Source organism: Danio rerio, chromosome 23, assembly GCF_052040795.2.
Source record: "Danio rerio strain M-AB ecotype USA chromosome 23, GRCz13ab, whole genome shotgun sequence".
Taxonomy (NCBI): domain Eukaryota; kingdom Metazoa; phylum Chordata; class Actinopteri; order Cypriniformes; family Danionidae; genus Danio; species Danio rerio.
Genome location: NC_141043.1, coordinates 43,593,111 through 43,616,545, shown reverse-complemented (window position 1 = coordinate 43,616,545; position 23,435 = coordinate 43,593,111). Strand labels below are relative to the sequence as shown.

At 35.7% G+C, this 23,435-nt stretch overlaps 1 protein-coding gene across 50 annotated transcripts in view; it reads left to right on the top strand.

The window, feature by feature from the left end:
* Positions 1-23,435, top strand: part of tgm1l3 (transglutaminase 1 like 3) — a 183,408-nt gene that overhangs the window by 135,916 nt on the left and 24,057 nt on the right. For 4 of the 50 annotated variants that reach the window (XM_087307709.1, XM_087307707.1, XM_087307706.1 and 1 more), the window contains exon 7: positions 19,186-19,264. The exons of the other annotated variants lie outside the window; for them this stretch is intronic. The gene's annotated coding sequence lies outside the window, so the exon portion shown is untranslated. The remainder of the gene's footprint in view (positions 1-19,185; positions 19,265-23,435) is intronic. 50 annotated transcript variants of the gene reach the window in all.

Sequence of the window (23,435 nt, the reverse complement as noted above, 5' to 3'; positions counted from 1 at the left end):
CCTCCGGGTACTTCGATTTCCCCCACAGTCCGTTTCCCTGTAATGGGTTGCAGCTAGAAGGGCATCCGCGGCGTGAAAACTTTTGCTAAATAAGTTGATGGTTCATTCCACTGTGACTAAGCCGAAGAGAAAATTAATTTACATAATATAATATAATATAATATAATATAATATAATATAATATAATATAATATAATATAATATAAGTTGGCGGTTCATTCCCCTGTGGCGACCTCTGATAAAGCAGGAAATAAGCAACTAAATGCGATCATATAATATATATTTTAAAAGTTAGTTCCTATATCGAGGATGTGCATGTGATGTTAAATGACTCTGAATCTGACATTCCTCAGGGTCAGGAGTTTCCTGTCTCCACACACACACACTCATAAACTTCATCACAACACTTCTGCTGCCCATATACTTTTCTCTTCAGCCAACTCTAAAATACATGTTCTGAAAATAGAAATGTGCCAGAGTAAACCATTAAAGTGTCTGTTCCCAGTCAGGTAGACATTATTATCAACGTAAGACAGAGATTGACATTTGAACCCTGCAATGAGATCAGATGAGGCTTTATCCAATCTACCACTCCAGCTATACTATTGAGACAGTTACACACTTTCCCTCTTTTAAAACCCCCACCACTAAACCCTGTCAGTCAGGATGAGTTTAAGTAAACTCGCTTTGCTATAAATCTATTAAGCAAGTAATATTTTGCGGAAGAAAAGTACATCGTCTTGAGTGTTTACCAGAACAAATTTTGCCACATATTACTTTATCATTGTTAATCTTTTGCTAAGTTACATGATCTGTCAATCATCTTGCCACATCCTGCACATTTCTGTGATAATCAATTTCATAGCATACTAAAGTTGCAACAGCACCTTAAAGCGAACCTATTATGCAAAAATCATTTTAATTTGTTTTAAACACAGTTGTGCGGCATCAATGTGTGTATGTAACAAGCTACTAATGGTAAAAAATGTATTGTTTTATTTTTTATAATCACACTGGATAAAAACAGTCTGCAGAAACACTTTGATAAACATTCTCCCTTTGCGCGTGTCATCAGAGGGGGACAGTCCCACCCACTAGTGACAAACTCCCCCTTATTGGCATAGGATGTTAGTATTGTTTTTCTAATCTGCCACTATGCTGACACATAGGTATTTGCAGCTCCGCCCTCTTTTGAAAAGAACACAATCTCATCGAATTTAAAGCGACAGTCACCAAAGTCGCCAGCCTGATCTAACGAGAAAACATAACTATTTTACGTTTTGTCTGTTTAGTGGCTAATTTGTACAAGAGTTTAGTCGTACGAAAATGTACGATTTTTAAAAAGGAGGCGTGGCACCAAACCCTGCCCCTAAACCCAACAAACATTGGAGGATAAGCAAATCGAACTAAATTGTATGAATGAAATCGTAGGAATTTTTATGAATTAGCCACTAAATCAAAAAGTTACGAATAGCCGGGAGATTGTGTTGAAATCTGTTCATTAAAAATGATGTGCATTCTTCACAGCAAGCATGTTTTATTGTTAATAGATGTCCAATAGATGTATAAAAAAGTCGTCTTGGCTCAAACAGGGCTAAATTTGGGCTGTCAGTGAAAATCTAATAATCGTCTAAGAATAGGCCACAACTAAACTAGTCACCAAATAAACAGAAATGGATGACTACACATAGAAAATTTGTCTAATCTATTTGACGACTAGTTTAGTTTAAGGCTATTCTTAGATAAGCAAATCGTACTAAACTGTACGTATGAGATTGTAGGAATTTATACGAATTAGCCACTAAATTAAAAAAGTTACGAATTGCTGGGAGATTGTGATGGAAAATCTGTTCATTAAAAATGATGTGCACTCGTCCAAGCAAGGATTATTTGTTTTTAATAGATATATAATATATGTCTAAAGATAGTCTTCTTGGCTAACACCAGGCTAAATTTGGGCTGTCAGTGAAATTGTAATAGACGTCTAAGAATTGGCCAAAACTAGACTAGTCATCAAATAAACAGAAATGAATGACCACACATATAAAATCTGTCTAATCTGTCTATTTGACGACTAGTCTAGTTTAGGGCTATTCTTGGATAAGCAAATCATACTAAATTGTACGAATGAGATCATACGAATTTATATGAATTAGCTACTAAATCAAAAAGTTACGAATTGCGGTGAGATTGTGTTGAAGTAGTGACAATCAGTCCCTCATTGGCATAGGATGTTAGTATTGTTTTTGAGTCTGCCATTATGCTGACACACAGGTATTTGTAGCTCCGCCCTCTTTTGAAAAGAGCACAATCTCATTTGAATTTAAAGTGACAGTAACCCAAGCCAGCCTGATCTCATGAGGAAACGTAACTATTTTATGTTTTGTCACTTTAGTTTCTAATTCAGCCGTAAGAAAATGTACAGATTTAAAAAGGAGGTGTGGGACCCAACCCCGCCCCTAAACCTAAAAGTCTAGTTTTGGGCTATTTTTAGTTAAGCAAATCGTACTAAATAGTACCGATGAGATTGTACGAATTAGCCACTAAATCAAAAAGTTACGATATGCCTCGAGATTGTTTTAACGTAGCACAGTTTGGATCAAAACCTAAAAGTTTTTTTTTTTTTTTTTTTTACTTTTTTTTACTTAATTTTTTGGTAGACTTTGTTTTCCAATTGGATTTGCAATACAAACGTAAAAAAGTATTATTTCATGTGTTGCTTATTTATTTGCTATACGCTCTCGAAATCATTCTGCATAAATCCACTGATTTTTTACAACATTCAGTGCAGAAATAGCAACTATTTACGCAGATTTGGTCTGGCCCAAAGTATGCAAATGCATAGAACCTCCAGACCATCAGAGGGCACCATTGCTCTCATAGTTTGTTTTAATTAATGCAATTTATAGAAGTGAAATATCTGCCATGAAACTCTATCTGCGCGCACCCTGTTAAGTCACCTAATCCCGATGTCATTAACTACATGGCGCAAGATGTTGGTTGCTGTCACTTCGGCAGCCGATGAGCCATTTTACGCTGCGGCGTGTTTTCGGAGACCCTCCTCCACCCCAGCTCCATCTGTGTTTAGATCTTCTGCGGGTGTTACAAATGTATTATGTTTGCAGCAGCAGTGTGTTATATTCTCAGACGGCATGAGTATGTATTTACTGGCAGTTCTTGGTACTTGCTCTGCCATAATAATCAAAGCAGCAGCAGCGTAGCAGATCTATTCCGCCAAGACAAAATACATCAACATTGCCATATACATATCTATTACCTCACTACATCCTGAGAGTGTTCGTGACAGAATTTCAGTTTTGTTCTTGATCCTGGGATCAAATTAATTGGTTATGGAAAAAATGTTCAACAGAATGACTAGGTTTTGCACGCAAAAATTTCGCCAAGCGTAGTAAATGTCACTTAACTCGCAGCTTTGCGACTCCAGATTTATATCTTGCAATTCTCACAACAGGAATGATCAGAATTAAGTGACATAAACAGAAATGCAATGGGACATGTCGGAAGGCAGTGATGGCTGTCAGCAGTTTATAATCGAAAAGTAGAGCCCACTTCCTTTATTTTGCTTTGTATTTTATCTCTCCCCATCAGTTTGACAGAGATCTCGAAAGCCGGTTTTGTTTACTCATGGTGCAAACCTCAAAGCGCAGATGACTGGTTTTGTGGTATGATGTAGGCTGATGCTGTGTTTTCAGACTCAAGGTGTGACAACATAGCTTACGCTCTGTTTTATTTTCAACACCAGCTCTTTACAGATCAGAAATACATATGCAGGGTTATAGAAATCACACATTATATACATTCCTGAGAAGTCCTGCTACTGACTGCTGTTGTTTTTGTGGACAGGCATTTGACCCGTTTGACCTCCGTCCTGCATGAGGAAGTGCGTCTTCCTCTTACTAAGGCTGAAGCCGCAAATTATATATCAGTTTTCTTCTAAGGAACTGCTTCGTAACAAGTCTTTTGCAACCAGGAAAGTTAGAAATATATAATGTTTAGGTTCATTATTGCATTGCATTTTAGCATTTTTCGGTATACATGATATTGCTGTGCATTGCAGGACTCTTTTTGTTCCTGATTTGACTTTTGAAATTACTTGTGTTGGTGCTATTATTTCACTTGAACACTGCATAATAATGCTTACAAAGTGCTACGGTCATGCTAAGCATGCTAGACATACAACAAGTAAGAACAAGGAAGCAGAATGCTCTGGTCAATCAGTGCTTTTGAAAACACTATGGGCTCTATTTTGACAGTCCATGCGCAGAGCACAAAACGCAGGGCGCAAACGCTTTCAGGGCGTGTCAGAACGCATTTTTGCTAATTTAAGGACGGGAAAATCCGCTTTGCGCCATGGCGCATGGTCTAAAAGGGTTGAGTTTATTTTCTTAATGAGTTATAGGTGTGCTTTGAGAATAAACCAATTAAAGTCTCATCTCCCATTCCCCTTTTTCACAGGACGTAAAGTAAGTCTAAGTGGAAAAACTGAGCATTTCACTAGCAAACAGTTAGCCGTTTTTTTAACAGAAAACTGTTAAAGAGCCCATATTATACATGAAATAGGGTCATATCTTGGTTGTAAGGGTCTCCAACAACAGTCTAATATGCCTGCAAGGTCAAAAAACACTTTCATGGTCTTATAATCTGCATTTATTTTTACCTAATTATCCCAGCGACTCCTGTATGAATCGTCCAGTGATTCATTTGTTCCCAAACCCCTCCTTAGCGCGAAGCTAATCTGCGCTGATTGGACCGATGACAGCCTGTTGCGATTGGTCGACTGCCTTCAGTCAGAGAGTGATGCCCAATAGCTTATCAGCAATATAAAAGTAATCACAGTTCATACACGCTCCATAGTGTAGGCGTGGATTTTAGCTGCCAGTGGGTCAATGTAAATACAGTCGATGGACTTGAAAATTCAGACGACTGACTATTTTATTGAGCAAAAACTCCAAAAACTGTCGAGGAGATCACATAGCTTGTTTCACTCTGCTCTTTTCACAGACACACACACACACATTGCCTTCGTCCTTGCGCGCGCGCACACACACACAAAAACACACACACACCTCCGGACGACAACGCGCGCGCGCACACAGACACAAACAAACACACATACCTCCGGACGACAGCGCACGCGCACACACACACACTACCCTCGTCCACGGAGCTCCGTAAACAAAGCAGCACGCGTCGCGTTTTTAATGTGACTTTGCACGCGATAAGAGAATATAGCGAGTTAACCTGATACAGTACACGCGGTTACAAGTAACAAATCACAACTAAATACATTTGCAAGCTAGAGTCAACGAGGCAACAACTTTAATCGCACGTACTTACACTGACGTCCAGCAGTAAGTTACTCTTTACTGATCCTTCTTTTAACAAACGCCGATGAAGTATTCTTTGTAGCATGTAGTTTGCAGAAGTTTCCAGTAGTTTCCAACTGCTTGGTTATAATGCTGAGGTTTCATCTTTGGGTAGAGGCTCGAAAATATCCATCTGCAGTGTGACTTCAATCAACCGGCATGTTTGTGGGTGTGTGTGTGTGTGTCTGGGTTTCTGCGTCAGAGGGCGGGGCCTCAGGTTTGAAATCTCCCGGGTTTGCGCGTGCACGTGAATAACTTGGTTTTGTTCGTACATCATGGCGAAACACCTAATGACTCGGTATCAAGGCGACTCGTTTGAAGCACTATGAGTCGACTCTTTTTTTAGATGAATCAACCGTTTTAAACACTGTACTCTTACTAATTTAAACCTTAGCTGGATACTTCACTTCACTTAGAGCTGTGTTACACACTACATGGAGGGGAATTTTCAAAAACTCATAATATGGGCTCTTTAAACAGAGCATCTACTGCTTGAGCATGAGAGATAATGGATCTACTTTCTCTTTCGCTCTTGGATAGGGAAACCTTTACACACAGATATCAATTAGTCTATAAATAATTAATTGCGTTTGTCAAGCACAAATATTCGTTTCAAAACTATTTCTAAATTCAGTTCTAATTTCCAGCAAACGAATAAATGAACAATAATGACCAAGTGTGCTCAAAAACCTGAGTTATATCCTAAAACACATGCTGTAACCCTTATGGTCTAAAACCTGACAGGTGGGCAAATCTAAGCTAGTTTTTAAAAAAACCAAATATAAATATGGATATAATAAATAATACTGCTAATAATAATAACATTATATTATCTGCGCCGGAGTTTAGACCGGGTTTGTTTTGGTCTAATGAAAAATCTATTTTAATTTCACATAATAGCAACGCGCCAGCAGTGCGCCTCAGAACGACTTCCTTTCAGACCAGAACGCCTATGGGTGCACAAATGAGCGCTAATGCATTTGCTATTTAAACAGCATAGCGCAACGCCTCAAAACGACTCTTGCGCCAAGCTGAAACTAGCAAAAGACTATTGCGCCGCGCCTTGTGCCACATTGCGCCGGGTGTATGATAGGGCCCTATCAGTTGGGTTCAGGGAAGGAGAAGGGTGGGTCAGTCGATTGGTCAGTCAGTCAGTCACACTTGGCTCCTGGTGGGTGTATTGAGAAGAGCAAGCGCGACTGGCACTCATGAGGGAAATTTGAGATCTGAAAAAGCGTACACTGTGACCTGTGTTGGATTTGCAAAAACAAAAACTGCAACAAAAAAAGGAACCTCCTGGGATGTATTTGGTGCTCTCCAGAAATGTATATTGAGTACGTTATCAGAATGAGCCTGGCTTATAATCTTGATAACAACATGTTAGTTGCTAATTATATAAGCAATGCGTTAATGAAATGCTAATCATGCTGGAAACATGCAAACAACATAATCATGCTATCAATGTGTTATAGCATGTAAATCATGTTAGCAATGTGATAGGGACATGCTAAATATGCTAGTTAACATGTAAGATGCTTCAACTGAATGATTCCAAAAATATTACTATATCCATTATATTACAACATTGCAGAAGAGCAGTGTTGTTCTTCGTGTTGTGGGATGTGAGCTGAACCTGCAGATGAGTGCATGTTTATTGCAGCATGGAAGTGAGAGGAAGTGAAATGGCTTTCACAGTTCTGCTGAAATGGCATGTTCTCACCAGGTTCTGTTTCCTGGTGGCGTGTGGTTTCACAGCACACACACACACACACACACACACACACACACACACACACACACACACACACACACACACACACACACACACACACACACACACACACACACACACACACACACACACACACTCATTTCAGATGCGGAGTCTTTATAGAACACTATTTGTGGCCTGTTTTATATTTATTTACTTATTAGTCACTGAATAGTCTGTTCACATGGCCATATTTAAAATATGATTCAAACACACTATAGTATTTACTTTGTGTTACTTTAAGATTTTTTCATTTGAGTAGATTTTATTGTACATTTTTAAGGCAGTATGTAAATATATGGTCACATTTTACAATAAGGTTCATTAGTTAATGTTAATTAATGCATTTACTAACATGAACAAAGAATGAACAATACATTTACTACGGTATTTGTTCATGTTAGTTAACGTTATAGTTAATGAAAATACAGTAGTTCATTGTTAGTTCATGTTAACTCATGGTGCATTCACTAATGTTAACAAGCACAGACTTGGATGTTAATAATGCATTAGTAAATGTTTAGTTTAGATTAATAAATGCTGTACATGTGTTGTTCATGATTAGTTCATGTTAGTAAATGCATTAACTAATGAACCTTATTGTAAAGTGTTACCAAATATATGAATACAGGCCTCGAAATTGCGACCATTTTGTTCGCATATGCGCCAGAAATTGAATCTATGCGACCTCATAATATGTTTGTGAGCATTTGTGCGATTATATATAATGGTTGTAGTGCTACCTGTTTTGATTTTTTTCTATAGGTGTACTGAATCACTCATTGCTGCCACTATATTGGCTCATATTAGCTGTCAATCACTGAAGGATTCATGACATCATGACATGCGATCATGATATGTGGTGAATGTTGATCCACTTGCCGAGATGGAGGGTTTTCGGAGAAGGTGCTTGAATCTCGATGCCTTGCATTCACTGCGTGCTCAGCGCAAATGTCTATGTATCGATAGGTGACGTGCTGGTGCAGTAGGTAGTGCTGTCGCATCACAGCAAAAAGGTCGCTGGTTCAACCCTCGGCTGGGTTAGTTGGCGTTTCTGTGTGGAGTTTGCATGTTCTCCCTGCGTTCGCGTGGGTTTCTGCGGGTGCTCCGGTTTCCCCCACAGTCATGCGGTACAGGTGGATTGGGTTGGCTAAAATTGTTCGTAGTGTATGAGTGTGTATGGATGTTTCACAGAGATGGGTAGCAGCTGGAAGGGCATCCGCTGCGTAAAACATGTGCTGTATAAGTTGGCAGTTCATTCCACTGTGGCGACCCCGGATTAATAAAAGGGATTAAGCCGAAAAAAAAAATTAAAATAAAAGTAATATATATATATATATATATATATATATATATATATATATATATATATATATATATATATATATATATATATATATATATATAAATATATATATATATATATATATATATATATATATATATATATATATATATATATATATATAAAGATTATATATATATATATATATATATATATATATATATATATATATATATATATATATCCATAAAGAGCAATTCCAGCTTTATGGATGTGGCATTTGCAGTAAAAACTCAAAACATAAATTTGCATAGAAAAAATAAAACTTGTTCATATTTTCCTAAATAACTGACCACAGAGTCACGGGACAAGAAAAATATCAGTCTGTAATCATGTTTTGTATTTTAAATTCGTTATGGATGTGACAAAAAAAAATCTGCGGGTTTACAGTATACAACCTAGTTTGTAGAAGTTCTGTGAGTTAAACAGCACAACCAAAAAAACAACAATAATAATAATCAAAAGGATAAGAGTTGGCTCTCTACAAAACAAAAATTATTGAGTTATTTTTTATATTTTCAAATTTATGAGGAAAAAGTGTCGTTATGGATGTGACGCCTCTCTGTTATGGATGTGACAGATCTGAAATTGCCACTGGTGTGACCTTGGTAAATCAAACAGAATAGTTTGAAAACATTGACAGATGCATTATTGAGTATTTCTAAAGTACTGTAAAACTTTTTTTTTTTTTACTTTTTTTTCTTGGCAAGTTTGACATTTGCACGGAATTGCTCATATATATATATATATATATATATATATATACATACATACATACAGTTGAAGTCAGAATTATTAGCCCTCTTTTGATTTTTTTTTCTTTTTTAAATATTTCCCAAATTATGTTTAACAGAGCAAGGAAATTTTCACAGTATGTCTGATAATATTTTTTCTTCTGGAGAAAGTCTTATTTGTTTTATTTCGGCTAGAATAAAAGCAGTTTTTAATTTTTTTAAAAACCAATTTTGGGACAAAATTATTAGCCCCTTTAAGCTATTTTTTTTTCGATAGTCTACAGAACAAACCATCGTTATACAATAACTTGCCTAATTACCCTAACCTGCCTAGTTCACATTATTAACCTAGTGAAGCCTTTAAATGTCACTTTAAGCTGAATACAAGTGTCTTGAAAAATATCAAGTAAAATATTATTTACTGTCATAATGACAAAGATGAAATAAATCAGTTATTAAGAAATAGGTTTCCAAAACTATTATGCTTAGAAATATGCTGAAACAGTCTTCCCTCCATTAAACAGAAATTGGGGGAAAAAATAAACAGGGGCTACAGTCAGGGGGGCTGACTTCAAGTCTGACTTCAACTGTATATATATATATATATATATATATATATATATATATATATATATATATATATATATATATATATATATATATAGTATATAAGTTGTTTGCTACTGTAAATGTTCATAAATTCATAAATGTCCAGTTTTAGATTTACACATTGATAAAAATGACACTTTTCTCAGAGAAACAAACACTGTGGTTGTAATATTTGCATATCTTAAAGCTCACATTAGCTGGTTTTAGATCTATTAAAGGGATAGTTCACCCAAAAACTGAATATTCTGTCGTTGTTTACTCTGCCTTTACTCATAACAAACACGTCTGAGTTTGTTTCTTCTGTTGAACACAAAAGAAGATATTTTGAAGACAGCTGGAAGCCATTGATTGCCATGTTATCTGTTTATCCTAGTGAAGTCAATGGTTTCATGGTTTCTTCAAAATATCTTGATTTGTGTTCAATATAAAGGTTTGGAAGCACTAAAGGGTCTGTAGTGAATACTTTTACATTTTACAGTGAAATATGGCTTTAAGATATGCCACAGAGTCTAAAACCAGCTTCCAAAAATGGTTTTATTAATAGATTGAAATTCTGGATTATTAAAAATGGACAAAATAACTAAACTTCTTATGTAATTTGGAAAGTACCACATCCACAAAACCCTTTTTCATTGATCTAACTGATTCCCTGACTTCGACAGTAATCCCAAAGCTCCTAAGACATCCCAACTGCTAAAAAAAAATGCTTAGTGTACATGGTTAATGTTTGATGTTAATTCACTTGCACATAGTTTTATGTATAATTCAGTGCTCCCCTGTTTAATCTCTAGAAAACAACTTCCTCAAAAGTTGCCATTACACAATAACTATGATTGTGCAGTCACTGTGTGTGGGAGGTGAAAGAGTGAATCAGCTGCCTTCAGTTTCAGACGTAGACGAAAGCAAGTTGAACTGATGGTTTAGCTGATCGTTATAGCCCCCCTTTGGCCACTGTGGGTATTGCATTAAGTACTGATATGTAGCAAAAGTTATACATTTTATGCACATACTGTATACATACAAAAATACATCCCTTTGTTTAAATATATGTATAGTTAGCCCCCTGTATTTTAAGTATAAATTTTTAAGAAATGTTCACTGTTTTTTTTTTTTTTTTTGATTAGGGCCATTATTATTATTAAGAATTAATTTCCCCTGTGTTTAAGTTGATACTATCTATACTTTTAAAAATATAACTGTTTTTGTCTCTTTTTTTTACTGTAATTTGCCATAAAATAAAAAAATAAAATAAAAATGGATAAATGTAAAAAAGGCGACACGAAAGAGCAGTGGGTAGCACTGTCGCCTGCAGCAAGGTCACTGGTTCGAGCCCCAGCTGGGGCTCTAGATGATCTAAAAAATACTAGATGTTGCGAATAGACATGAGACGATAATCATTTTCAAGTTATAACGCGTTTAAAAAGTCAAGGTTTTAAAATCGCCAACATTTTCTGCTATACCATTCCTGGGTATTTGTAAGATTTTTATATTTAAATTTTTTTGTTGTTGTTTTTTAGGACAACAGTATCTCCAGCCAAAAAGATATCCAAAGATTTTGTTTTAAATTGTGCAGAAATCTGTGCTGAAACAAATGAAGACAGCGGAGTGATTGTTTAATGATTTATTTGAATTATTTAGCCTGACATCCCAGCAGGCAGACAACATCATAAGATGTTAATATTTAGGTTGTGACGTCAGGTGACCAAAATTCAATGTCTAGCCAGCGTCTAAGGACAACATTATTTTGGCGTCCAAGAATGGCGTTGATATTTGGTTGGTTTTAGGTCGTGTTGGAAAGTGAGCAAAATCCAACGTCGACGCCAACATCTTAAACCAACGTTGTATCAACGTCAAATGCTGACATTTATTTGTCAGGTATGGCAACCAAAATTCAACATCTGACATCATAGTAGTAACGTCCACACGACGTTAAGCTGTAACATCATTAGGCGTTGATATTTGGTTGATTTTAGGTTGGACGTTGACGTTGGTCTGACATTGGGTTCTGATGTCGAACCGATTTTCATTTCCAAACAAAATGTAACGTCCCCTTGATGTTGGGGTACAACGTCAATCTGCCGTCATGTTGACATCCTGTTCATGCTGGGATGTTTACTGTTCCAAAATATTTTAAATGTCTCTCAAAATAAAGTATGATCAAAGGGGGAAAAGTTTGTGTTTTTTACCCAAACATTTATAAACTGTGATATCTTTATCCAAGGTTATCGTACCGTCAGATTCTTATTCCAGCCCATGCTTAGTTAAGAGACACCAATATGGTCCGGCTAAGTATTAACTTTGATATTAATGGCCCTGGAAGTACGATTAAGTAAGTTCATGTAAGAACAAATGAGTGTTTACACATTTAAATGATATATAAGAATATCAAATATAGGGATTTGGAATTACAGTTTTTCTTGATTGCTTTGATGCAGCCGTCAACTGAAACTCCACATTTTCAAAACAGTTAACACTCATTCCTAAACAGCGGCACTCAAGGTCAAAATAACACATTTTGCTTGCAAAACGCACATGATGTGTCAAAAAATTTAAAAAGCTAGTTTTACCTTCAAACAACACAACTTGCTAATAAGTATATAAGCTCTTTCAATTAATCAGTACACAATAAACAAAATACAAATACAGACCTTAGTATGAATCAGTGCACCATTGCTTGCCATTGTGCCTGTGCCAATGCCATTTGTTGTCTTTCTATTTGGGCTGTCAAATTAGACTTTTTGCAAAGATTTGGATCCAGAATAAGAAATGCTTCGATTAAATTTATATTGAATTCATGACACTTTTCAAACTGTGGCTGAAAACTGAAATACTGTAAAAAAAAAAAAAAACTGACGAAAGTAATAAAATACTGTAAATATTAGAGAAAACACATGTAAACCAATATACAGTCAAATCTATTGGGAGTATAGGACATAGACACTATTCACTTCCTCCATCCTTGCTGGCACAGAACAACACAGACCTTCCACCATTAATAATGTACGCAGACTGATTACTAAATGAAGATTTGTAGTTAATGGTAAGGAATAGATGGTTTCTGTTTAGTTACCATAGCTAAAACAATGGAGTTTGGACTGCTTGAATGACATGCGTGTTAACTGTTTAGAAAAATTGTGGGAAAAATGTGTCAACCCAATGAGAAAGAGTTTACACATTTGCAAGACCATTCTTCTGCTCTGCTGGAATAGTAATCATGAAAATGAAGTGGAACCTAGTTTCTTTAACCAGGTCAAACACTGAACAATCCACTGTTGTCCAATCACTAGCCTAGTTAACTTAATTAACCTAGTTAAGCCATTAAATTGCACTTTAAGCTTATAGTTTATCACAAAATAACTCATTCATTTTCCTTCGACTTAGTCTCTATTCATCAGGGGTTGCCACAGAGTGATGAACCGCCAACTAATCCAGCATATGTTTTACACAGCGGATGCCCTTCCAACTGCAACCCAGTGCGGGGAAACACTCTACCACACTCATACACTACGGCATCCACACAGAAACGCCAACTGGCCCAGCTGCAACTCAAACCAGCGACCTTCTTGCTGTGAGGCGACAGTGCTATTGCCGTTTTATTCTCACAAACATTTTTACTTTCACCTTACATATAAACACGACTTAATTAGTGTCATTATCACCCAGACTGAATCATCTACTGGTTAAATCATGAGACTTAGTGTGGCATTCAATCTTTAATTCTCATTCCCGTCCAAACCATAACAACATAATGATTTTCCTGCAAGAGCTTAAAATTGCAGGAACGGCCCAAAGGAGGAAACCATTTGCTGTTATTGCTTGTAAGTTGACCTAAAAATAATAAATAACTGCCATCACACCTTTCCAAATGATTAACTATAAGGTGTCCTGTGTCCTTCTTTCGATTTTCTTTCGCCTTACTCCCTTATTTATTAGGGGCTGCCACAGCAGAATGAACCGCCAACTATTCTGGAATATGTTTTACACAGTGGATGGCCTTTCAGCTGCAACCTAGTACTGGGAAACACTCTCACATGCACACACTCATACACCACGGCCAATTTAGTTCATTCAATTCACCTATAGCGCATGTGTTTGGACTGTGGGGGAAACCGGAGCACCCGGTGGAAACCCACGCCAACACGGGGAGAACATGCAAACTCTTTGCATGAATTGTGGGCGGAGCGGACAGCTGTTTGACTTCTCTTGATTGGTGGAATTTTCTGCACATTATTAATGTACTATATGTTTCCTCCACAAATCCTAAAAAATTTGGTTCAATTAATGTAAACAAACATGATTAACAATAGTATGCTTGATGAATTAAATGGACACTATACAGTTGAAGTTAGAATTATTAGCCCCTCTGAATTATTCACCCCCCTGTTTATTTTTTTCTCCAATTTCTGTTTTAAGGAGAGAAGATTTTTTTCAACACATTTGTAAACATAATAGTTTTAATAATTCAGCTCTAATCACTGATTTATTTTATCTTTGCCATGATGTCAGTAAATAATATTTTACTAGATATTTTTCAAGACACTTCTATACAGCTTAAAGTGACATTTAGTCACATTACGGACATTTAAGTGACATTAACTAGGTTAATTAGGTTAACTAGGCAGGTTAGGGTAATTAGGCAAGTTATTATATAACGATGGTTTGTTCTGTTGACTGTCGAAAAAATAAATATCTTAAAGGGGCTAATAATTTTGACTTTAAAATGGTGTTAAGAAAATTAAAAACTGCTTTTATTCTAGTCGAAATAAAACAAATAGGACTTTCTCCAGAGGAAAAAATATTATCAGACATACTGTGAAAATTTCCTTGCTAAACATCGTCTGGGAAATATTTAAAAAAGAAAAAAAAGGGGGTTGATAACTCAGACTTCAATGGGATAACTTTAACACTAGAGGGCGCATATTCACAACAAACAAAGGCATATTTTGATGTCTCATTATAGGTTAAATTGCTTATTTCTCTGGATTTAAGCCGGATTAAAAGATTCTTCAAATTATTTAGAAAAACGTAGTTACATAAGGCAGCAAAATATAAACCCCTTCAAGTGGCTTTTAAATAATTAAGTGAAAAAATCATTCATATTTTGTCCTAAACAACCAGTCGCCCTTAAAAACTTTAATATAGTTGCTGAACATTGTTTTATCATCAGAAACTGATTGTTACGCTCTTTTTAAGAATCTGATCATTATAGTATTTGATGAGTAAATCAGACGATCAGATGCAGCTAGGGTAAATTCATAGGTATTACAGCATGCTGGCTAAATGTGTTTAATAGCAGATTTAATTAAGCCCAGATCAAATAAATCAAGTCAGGTTAGATGTATCATTGATACACAGTGTTTGCTTCTCTATTAATAACTCATTTACTCAAACATACTCAAGCTCTAGTCAGACATTATAGGTAAATTATGCAATAGAAATGAATTATTTGCAGTGGTGGTTCTGGACCAGAATAACTGGTCCAGAGTACTTTTAGGGGGCACACTTTAACATACAGTTGAAGTCAGAATTATTATATTATTAAATTTCCTTGCTCTGTTAAACATCATTTCGGAAATATTTAAAAAAGAAAAAAGATCAAAAGGGGGCTAATAATTCTAACTTCAACTGTATATATATATATAACCTTAACTTGGTTAATCAGGCTAATTAGGCAGGTTAGGGTAATTAGGCACGTTATTGTATAACGATGGTTTGTTCTGAAGACTATCGGGGAAAAAATAGTTTAAAGGGGCTAAAAATTTTGACCTTAAAATGTTGTTTAAACAATTTAAAACTGCTTTTATTCTAGCTGAAATAAAACAAATAAGTCTTTCTCCAGAAGAAAAAATATTATCAGACATACCGTGAAAATTTCCTTGCTCTTTTAAACATAATTTGGGAAATATTTAAAAAAGAAGAAAACAATTCGAAGGGGGCTAATAGTTCTGACTTCAACTGTACATCACAAACTACTTAAACAATTATTCAAAGTCATTTTTGTCATGCATCACTCTGCAGTTTTTATTAAAAAAGTCAATTAAATAACTCAAAATAGTCTTCCGCTTTTAATTTATTTGACAAGTAACTTTGTATTGTAGGATAACACATTTTTTACACTCAAGTCACATTTTTGCTCCTGTTAACTTTAACAGATGCAGGTAAAGTTTTTTTTTTTTTTTTTTTTTTGCCCTCCCGTTAATTTAAATCAATGTTTTCAAAGTGATCTTTAACAAACCAAGGAAATCTTCACAGTATTTCCTATAAAACAAAAATAACCATTCTGGAATCATAGTCTTATTTCTTATGGTTAGTTTCTTGAACAAAAGCAGTTTTTAAAAATAAAAAACAGTTAAGCTCAGTATTATTAGTCTCCTTATGATATATACTGTATATTTTTAATCGTCTACACAACAAACCAGTTATACACTAACTTGACTAATTATTCTAACTTTCCTTGTTAACAGTTAAGTCTTTAAATTACACTTTAATCTGAATCAAAGACTATACAAGGGACTTTGTATACAACTATCTTGCAAAATAACCTGTAAAATAATATGCTCTGACTGTCACCATAGGAAAGATTAAAATGAAGTTATTAGATATTAGTTAAACTATTATGTTTAAACAAAACGTGTTGTAAAAAATCATGTGTTGAAGACTCAAATCAAAAACAAATGAAGGCAAAACTAAACAAGCTGAATATTACTTTTACCCGAGCGTGACTGAAAACTACATTTGATCAACATGTTACATCTTGCACTTTTTTCAAGACTGCATTTCCTAATGTAAAACTATGTACACTCAATTCCTGATTAATAATACCCATAGCTAAGGACTTCCTATATTAAAAGTTTTAAAATCGCTATTGAAAACAAAAGTCTAATATATTCAACAGTGGACAATTTTGATCAGGGGTGTTGCGTTGGGGTGGGGGGGTGTCTTTGGGGGCTTAAGCCCCTGATGTATTGTCAAAAGCCTTTGATTTTTGGGAATTTGTTGCACTTAAATAAAAATAGGGTGTATAACATTTACTTTGTTATACAGGTACTTAAAATTGCCACATGCATGACGCGCATTCCACTCAACGCAGCGTTTGTGTCAGGTAATTAAATAGTCAGCTGTTCAGCAGTATCTGTTTCTACCGGCAGGTGGGAGTGGCACTGTTGTCACATGGTGTTAAAAAAATCTCACCACTGCACTGTCATCCATTCATTATTTTGAGGAGCTGATGCTGATGAGTGTTTCGCCAAACTAAATAGTTCTAACTACTGATGAAGCTTAATATTCGTTTTCCCAATATAAAATGTGTGTATTTTTGTTGAAATAAAGTAACTGTTATGTGAATTATTCAGAATAATGTCTATTGTACTAGCTTTCTAGACACAATATAGATATCTATACATATTTAATTAGATATGATATAGCCAGTCACATCTGTTTCTGTAATAGTTAAATCACAGTGAGTTCATGCATCTAGCTTATTATTTCATAGCTATATTCTACTGTAACAAGAGGTTTTAGATACAATCTGCCCCTCCCTCTTAGCCTTAATAAACAGCTCCTTAATAAACGGGGTTTTTCCAGATGTCTTTAAACATGCTGTTGTACAGCCTCTATTAAAGAGGCGTAATCTTGATCCCGCTGTGCCTGACCACTACAGGCCCATATCTAAGCTCTCATTTATCTCAAAGGTTTTAGAGAAAATTGTACTTTCACAATTGACCTCATATCTGGACATTTTTAATATTCTAGACCCCTTCCAATCTGGTTTTAGAGCAAAACACAGCACTGAGTCTGCACTACTAAAGGTCACAAATGACATTTTACTCTCCATGGATTCTGGATCATCTGCGATTTTAATACTTTTAGACCTAAGTGCTGCTTTTGATACCGTAGATCACAACATATTATTGAGACGGCTTGAGTGTGTTGTTGGGGTTCAGGGCCTTGCCCTGCAGTGGTTCTCCTCATATCTAAAGGAGAGATCTTTTTCTGTAAATATTGGATGCTTTACTTCACCACCTAAACCTATTCATTGTGGTGTTCCACAAGGATCTATTCTTGGCCCTCTTTTATTTTCTCTTTATATGCTTCCTTTAAGCTCAATACTCCTCAAACATAACATAAGCTATCACTGCTATGCTGATGATCTCCAACTATACTTTCCAATCAAACTAGGAAAAGATTTATCATTAGAAAATCTTTTCCTATGCCTTACCGACATTAAGACCTCGATGACAAATAACTCTCTGCAACTAAATGAGAATAAAACAGAAGTGTTAATTTTAGGTCCTGCTGCTACCAACAATTCAATTAAAACTCAGCTAGGAGCCCTAATCTGCACAATCACGCCAAGAATCTCGGAGTTATCTTTGATCCACTTCTGCAGTTTGACAAACATGTAAATGCGGTGGTGAAGAGCAGTTTTTTCCAGCTTAGATTGGTGGCAAAAGTTAAACCCTTTCTTTCTAAAAAAAGATTTAGAAATCGTAACCCATGCTTTAATCTCCTCTCGGTTAGACTACTGCAGTTCTTTGTACATTGGCCTACCTCACTCTCTCGGCTACAGTTGGTCCAAAATGCAGCCGCCAGATTATTAACAGGAACTAAGAAAAGAGATCATATCTCCCCTGTCCTTGCCTCATTGCACTGGCTACCTATAAAATACAGGGTTGATTTTAAAATTCTTCTTTTCACTTATAAAGCTTTGCACAATTCTGCCCCGGCCTATGTCAGCGAGCTTATTAGGCCATATACAGCTTGTAGATTCTTAAGATCACATGATCAGTTTCTTTTGTCTGTCCCTCGGTCTCGCTGCAAGTCAAAGGGTGATCGAGCTTTCAGTGTTGCGGCCCCAAGGCTCTGGAATAGTCTCCCTCTGAACATCAGAATCTCTCCTTCTTTGGATGCTTTTAAATCTAACTTAAAGACACATTTTTACTCTCTTGCCTTTGACTGATGCATGCATGTTATTTTTTATTACTTATATTTTAGTATTACTTTTAAATATATTTCATTGTATTTTTAATACCAGTTATTTTTAGTTTCATTGTCTAGTTTATTTTATTGTAAAGCACTTTGGATCAACTACGGTTGTGTTAAATTGTGCTCTATAAATAAAGTTTGCCTTGCCTTGCCTTGCCTAACAAGCTGTCAGTTAGCATTGAATTATGAATAGACTTTCTTATGAAATTACCTAAGATGGCTGGAAGGACACATATAAATCATTTATTGTTGCAGTCGTGTAAATGATCAGCATTTTTATGTTTATTCAGATCTTTTGTAGCTTTGTATCACATTGGATAACAACTCACACTATAAAATAAATCATATTTTCAGATTTGAAGACATGCAGGAAATTACATTTTCAAAAAACAAACAGAAACTGCAAATCAGGAGGAGATAGGAGGTTTAAGAGGTATGATATGGCTCATGACAGACTAGTAAATGAGTCACAAAGCTTCACAATTTATTGTTAAAAGACTGCCAACTTAAAAACCCTTTATTTATTAATAAACCACTTATAAATTATTAAGATTAGAGTAGATCCCCTTTTGAAAGTGGAGATATTTTATTGGGTTGAATTAGATTTTTACTTTTGACGAATGCGGGGAACTAATGCTGATGAAAAAAACAGATGGCCCCCCCTAGAACCACCACTGATTATTTGACAGATGGCATATAGCATGATATCCATAACCAACATTAACAGCTGTTGAACCCTGATAGCTTTGCTATGATCGTTTCTTTTTTGTTTTCAAACTATATTGTCATTAATCAGAGCTCAGCAGTATAAAACAGTTTGACTATATCAGTGGTTCTCAAACTGTGGTACGTGTACCACTATTGGTACACAGGCTTCCTTCTAGTGGTACGCGGAGGAATGAAATATGTCATGTACATGCTATACACATTTAAAAATGTATCAAAATTATGTAAATAATATGCCATATATGACATGTAGCCTATATTTCTGAGGTAATTTGCCACGTTTTTTATTAACTTTGCAGAGTTGTAGCTGCTTTACTGGGCCTAATACGCTATTGTATTTCAATACTGGTCATTTGGTGGTACTAGGAGAGACTATTTTTTTCTGAGGTGGTACTTGATGAAAAAAGTTTGAGAACCACTGGACTATATGATTTCTCTTGGCTGAACAATCATGTATACTACTACAAAATCACAGCAAGAATAAAACAATTAGACTTTAAAAGAACTGGTCCGCATTAGCAACTGTTTCATTGCAATTGTTCCTTAAATTTCTATTATTTTTGATGATGACAATGATTAAGATGTTCATTGCACTTAATCCCTCTTTTTAATCTATACTGTATTTGTGATGACAGTTATGGGGCAGTTTTGATGGTGACAATTACCTACCATAATAGAAACCTAACAGTGGTGTGTCTGTTTGTGTCGCCTAAAAATGATTGACTTTTGGGTGTGGGAATAATTAAGGACAATTTCTCGGTATACGCGTGGCTTAGGCTTATAATTGCTTGCGATATGAAGCTGAACTGCCTTTTGTCATAACTAGTGTAATATGAAATGTAGGGCTGTAGATGAATTTGAGCAATTCAATCTTCAGTGTACTACAGAGTCACACGGTTATAATGCTTTAAAAGGTGACACAGTGGCTCAGTTGTTAGCACTATCTCCTCACAGCAATAAGGTCGCTGGTTCAAGTCCAGGCTGGGTCAGTTGGCATTTCTGTGTGGAGTTTGCGTGTTCTCCGCATGTTGGTGTGGGTTTCCTCCGGTGCTCCGGTTTCCCCTCAGTCCAAAGACTGTGCGGGAATAAGTGCTATAGGTGAATTGAATAAACTAAATTGGCCGTAGTGTATGAGTGTGTGAGTGAATGAGTGTCTTCCAGTACTGGGTTGCAGCTGGAATGGCATCCGCTGCGTAAAACATATGCTGGAATAGTTGTCGGTTCATTCCACTGTGGCAACCCTTGATAAATGAGAGACTAAGCTGAAGGGAAAATGAATGAATAATGCTATAAAAAGGGATAGTTCACACAAAAATGTATTCACACTCAAGTGGTTCCAAACCTTTATGAGTTTCTTTATTCTGTTGTACTCGAATGAAATATTTTGATAAGTGCAGAAAACCTGTAACCATTGACTTCCTTTGTATGGAAAAAAATATTATGGAAGTCAATAGTTACAGGTTTCCGACATTTTTCAGAACACCTTCTTTAGTGTTCAACAAAAGAAAGAGAGTTATAAAAGTTTGAAACAATTAAAGGGTGAGTAAAAGACGACAAAGTTTTCATTACTGTGTAAATTATCCCTTTAATTAACAGGTGCACATAGGTGTTTTCCATTTATTCTTGCTTTTTATTACAATATTGGAATCTTGATCTCTGCTCCAACAACTTTTGAGGTTGAAAATAAAAAAATATAACTTTTAGTGACATGTTTTAGTTAATTGAAACAATATAAAAAGCTGAAAACGTAATGACAGCTTATTGCATAGTATTTGAACAATAATTTGCATGACTAACCAAGACAATATGTTACTTCAAACTACTACAAATTTCAATGAAAGATGCCGTTTCAATTCCTAAAGTTCCATGGTACCAAAAATGCAGTCAGATAAATGGAAAACACTAATGAATTTCAAAATACTTTGGAAATCATTTAGAATTAATTCTTAATAATTTTTCATTCATTCATTCATTTTCTTTTCGGCTTACTTCCTTTATTAATCTGGGGTCACCACAGCGGAAGGAACCGCCAACTTATCCAGCATATGTTTATGTAGCAGATGCCCTTCCATCTGCAACTCATCTCTGGAAAAACAAAATAGTTAATTAATGTTGATTAAAACAAATCTTATGCTGTGCACTGAAAATAAAATGATAAACTGTGGTGTATATGTTGCTTTTTAGTCAAATGAACGTTTTTATTAATCTCAAACTACATCAAACTGATGAAAAATATAACCTTTTTTGACATTTCTATTAATAAAGTACACTCTCAGAAATAGGTATACGCAAGCTGTCACTGGGGTGGTTACTTTTCAAAGGTACAAATTTTTACCTACAAGATATATAAATACCTCAAGGGTACATATTAGTACCCAAAAAGTACAAGTGAAGAGTTTAGATGCAAAAACCTCTAAATGCCGTCTAAAATTTTCCTCTAATATGAGCATTTTTATTAGGCTTTTGTGTGTATGTTCAGTAATATCACTTTGATGGCAAAGAATAAGTCCTTTTCCTGTTCTTTAAAGTGAAATATATCAACATAAACAAAAGGAGGCTGAGATAAATGTTCGTTTTTAAGGAAAATTTCAGATGGCATTTAGAAGTTTTTACATCTGAACTCTTCAAAAATGTTCCTCCTAAAATTTGTATATATACTTTTAAGGTACTAATGTGGACTTTTTTATAATGTACCACCCCAGTGACAGTGTAACCATGGGGAGTGACAATGACAACAGATGTTTGGATCCACCTGCAGGTTTATTCAATGGTCAGGTAAGCAATGGTCAACACGGGTGCAAACAGATGCATAGAGGCAGTCCAGAATCGGAGTTAAAGAAACAGGCGAGAGGTCGTAAGGCAGGCGGCGGACTAAGACGAAAAGGCTAACAAGTCAAGGGTCAAAACATAAGAAAATAAGACTAGGAAAACAAATTGTAGTGTTACAATACAGATAACAAGACTCGGACTGTAAATGAGTGTGTGTGCTGCTTAAATAGTGTGCGTAATCAGTTTTTGACAATTCTCAGGTGGTGCGAGTGTAATCGGTCTAAATGAGGAAGCAGGTGTGTGTGGATGAAGAGCATGTATGAAGTTGTAGTCCATAAACTGGCAGATTTGTAGTTTGTATGAGTGATAATGTTTTTCAGCGACCTCTGGTGGTTAGAGGTCGCTGGTGATCGTGACAGACAGCTTGCGTACCTTTATTTCTGAGAGTGTAACATAAAAACCATTGTCATGATGTTTAATTTCCGCTAAAAATCAATGATATATTGTGCAATTTCAAATAAAAAGTGACACTGAATTGCAATTTAAAATGTGCGAAATACTAAACAGCATTTTTATTTTGAATTTTAAATCAAATTTGCAACAACATCCTGTTCATATGAACTTATAGTGATATATACTTAATAAATAGATTCATTGAAAACATGAAATCATAGAAAAATACAAAGATAAGTGAAGTTTATTCATAAACAAAATTCGATAGGATCATGTGCTTATAATTATTTGCGGCCAATCCCGCATTATTTAATTTATGATTCACCAATCAGACGATTCCTAAGCCACCATAAATACTCTAAGTTCCATATAACAGCCATCTTCCTTTTGAAGAATCCCCCCTTCGGCCCCTACTCCTCCTCCTTTCTAGATGGGTGGCACATGACAGTAAGAACCTCACTGGTTCTAGTCCTTACCAAGCCAGTCGACGTTTTTGTGCGGAGTTTACACATTCTCCTCGTGCTCATGTGGGTTTCCCCCGGGTTCCCCGGTTTCCTCCCACCGTCCAAAAACTGGCAACCTAAAGGCTGATTTATACTTCTGCGTCAAACGCCAGCGTATGCTACTGCGCTGATGCATAGATCTTCGCCGTGGCC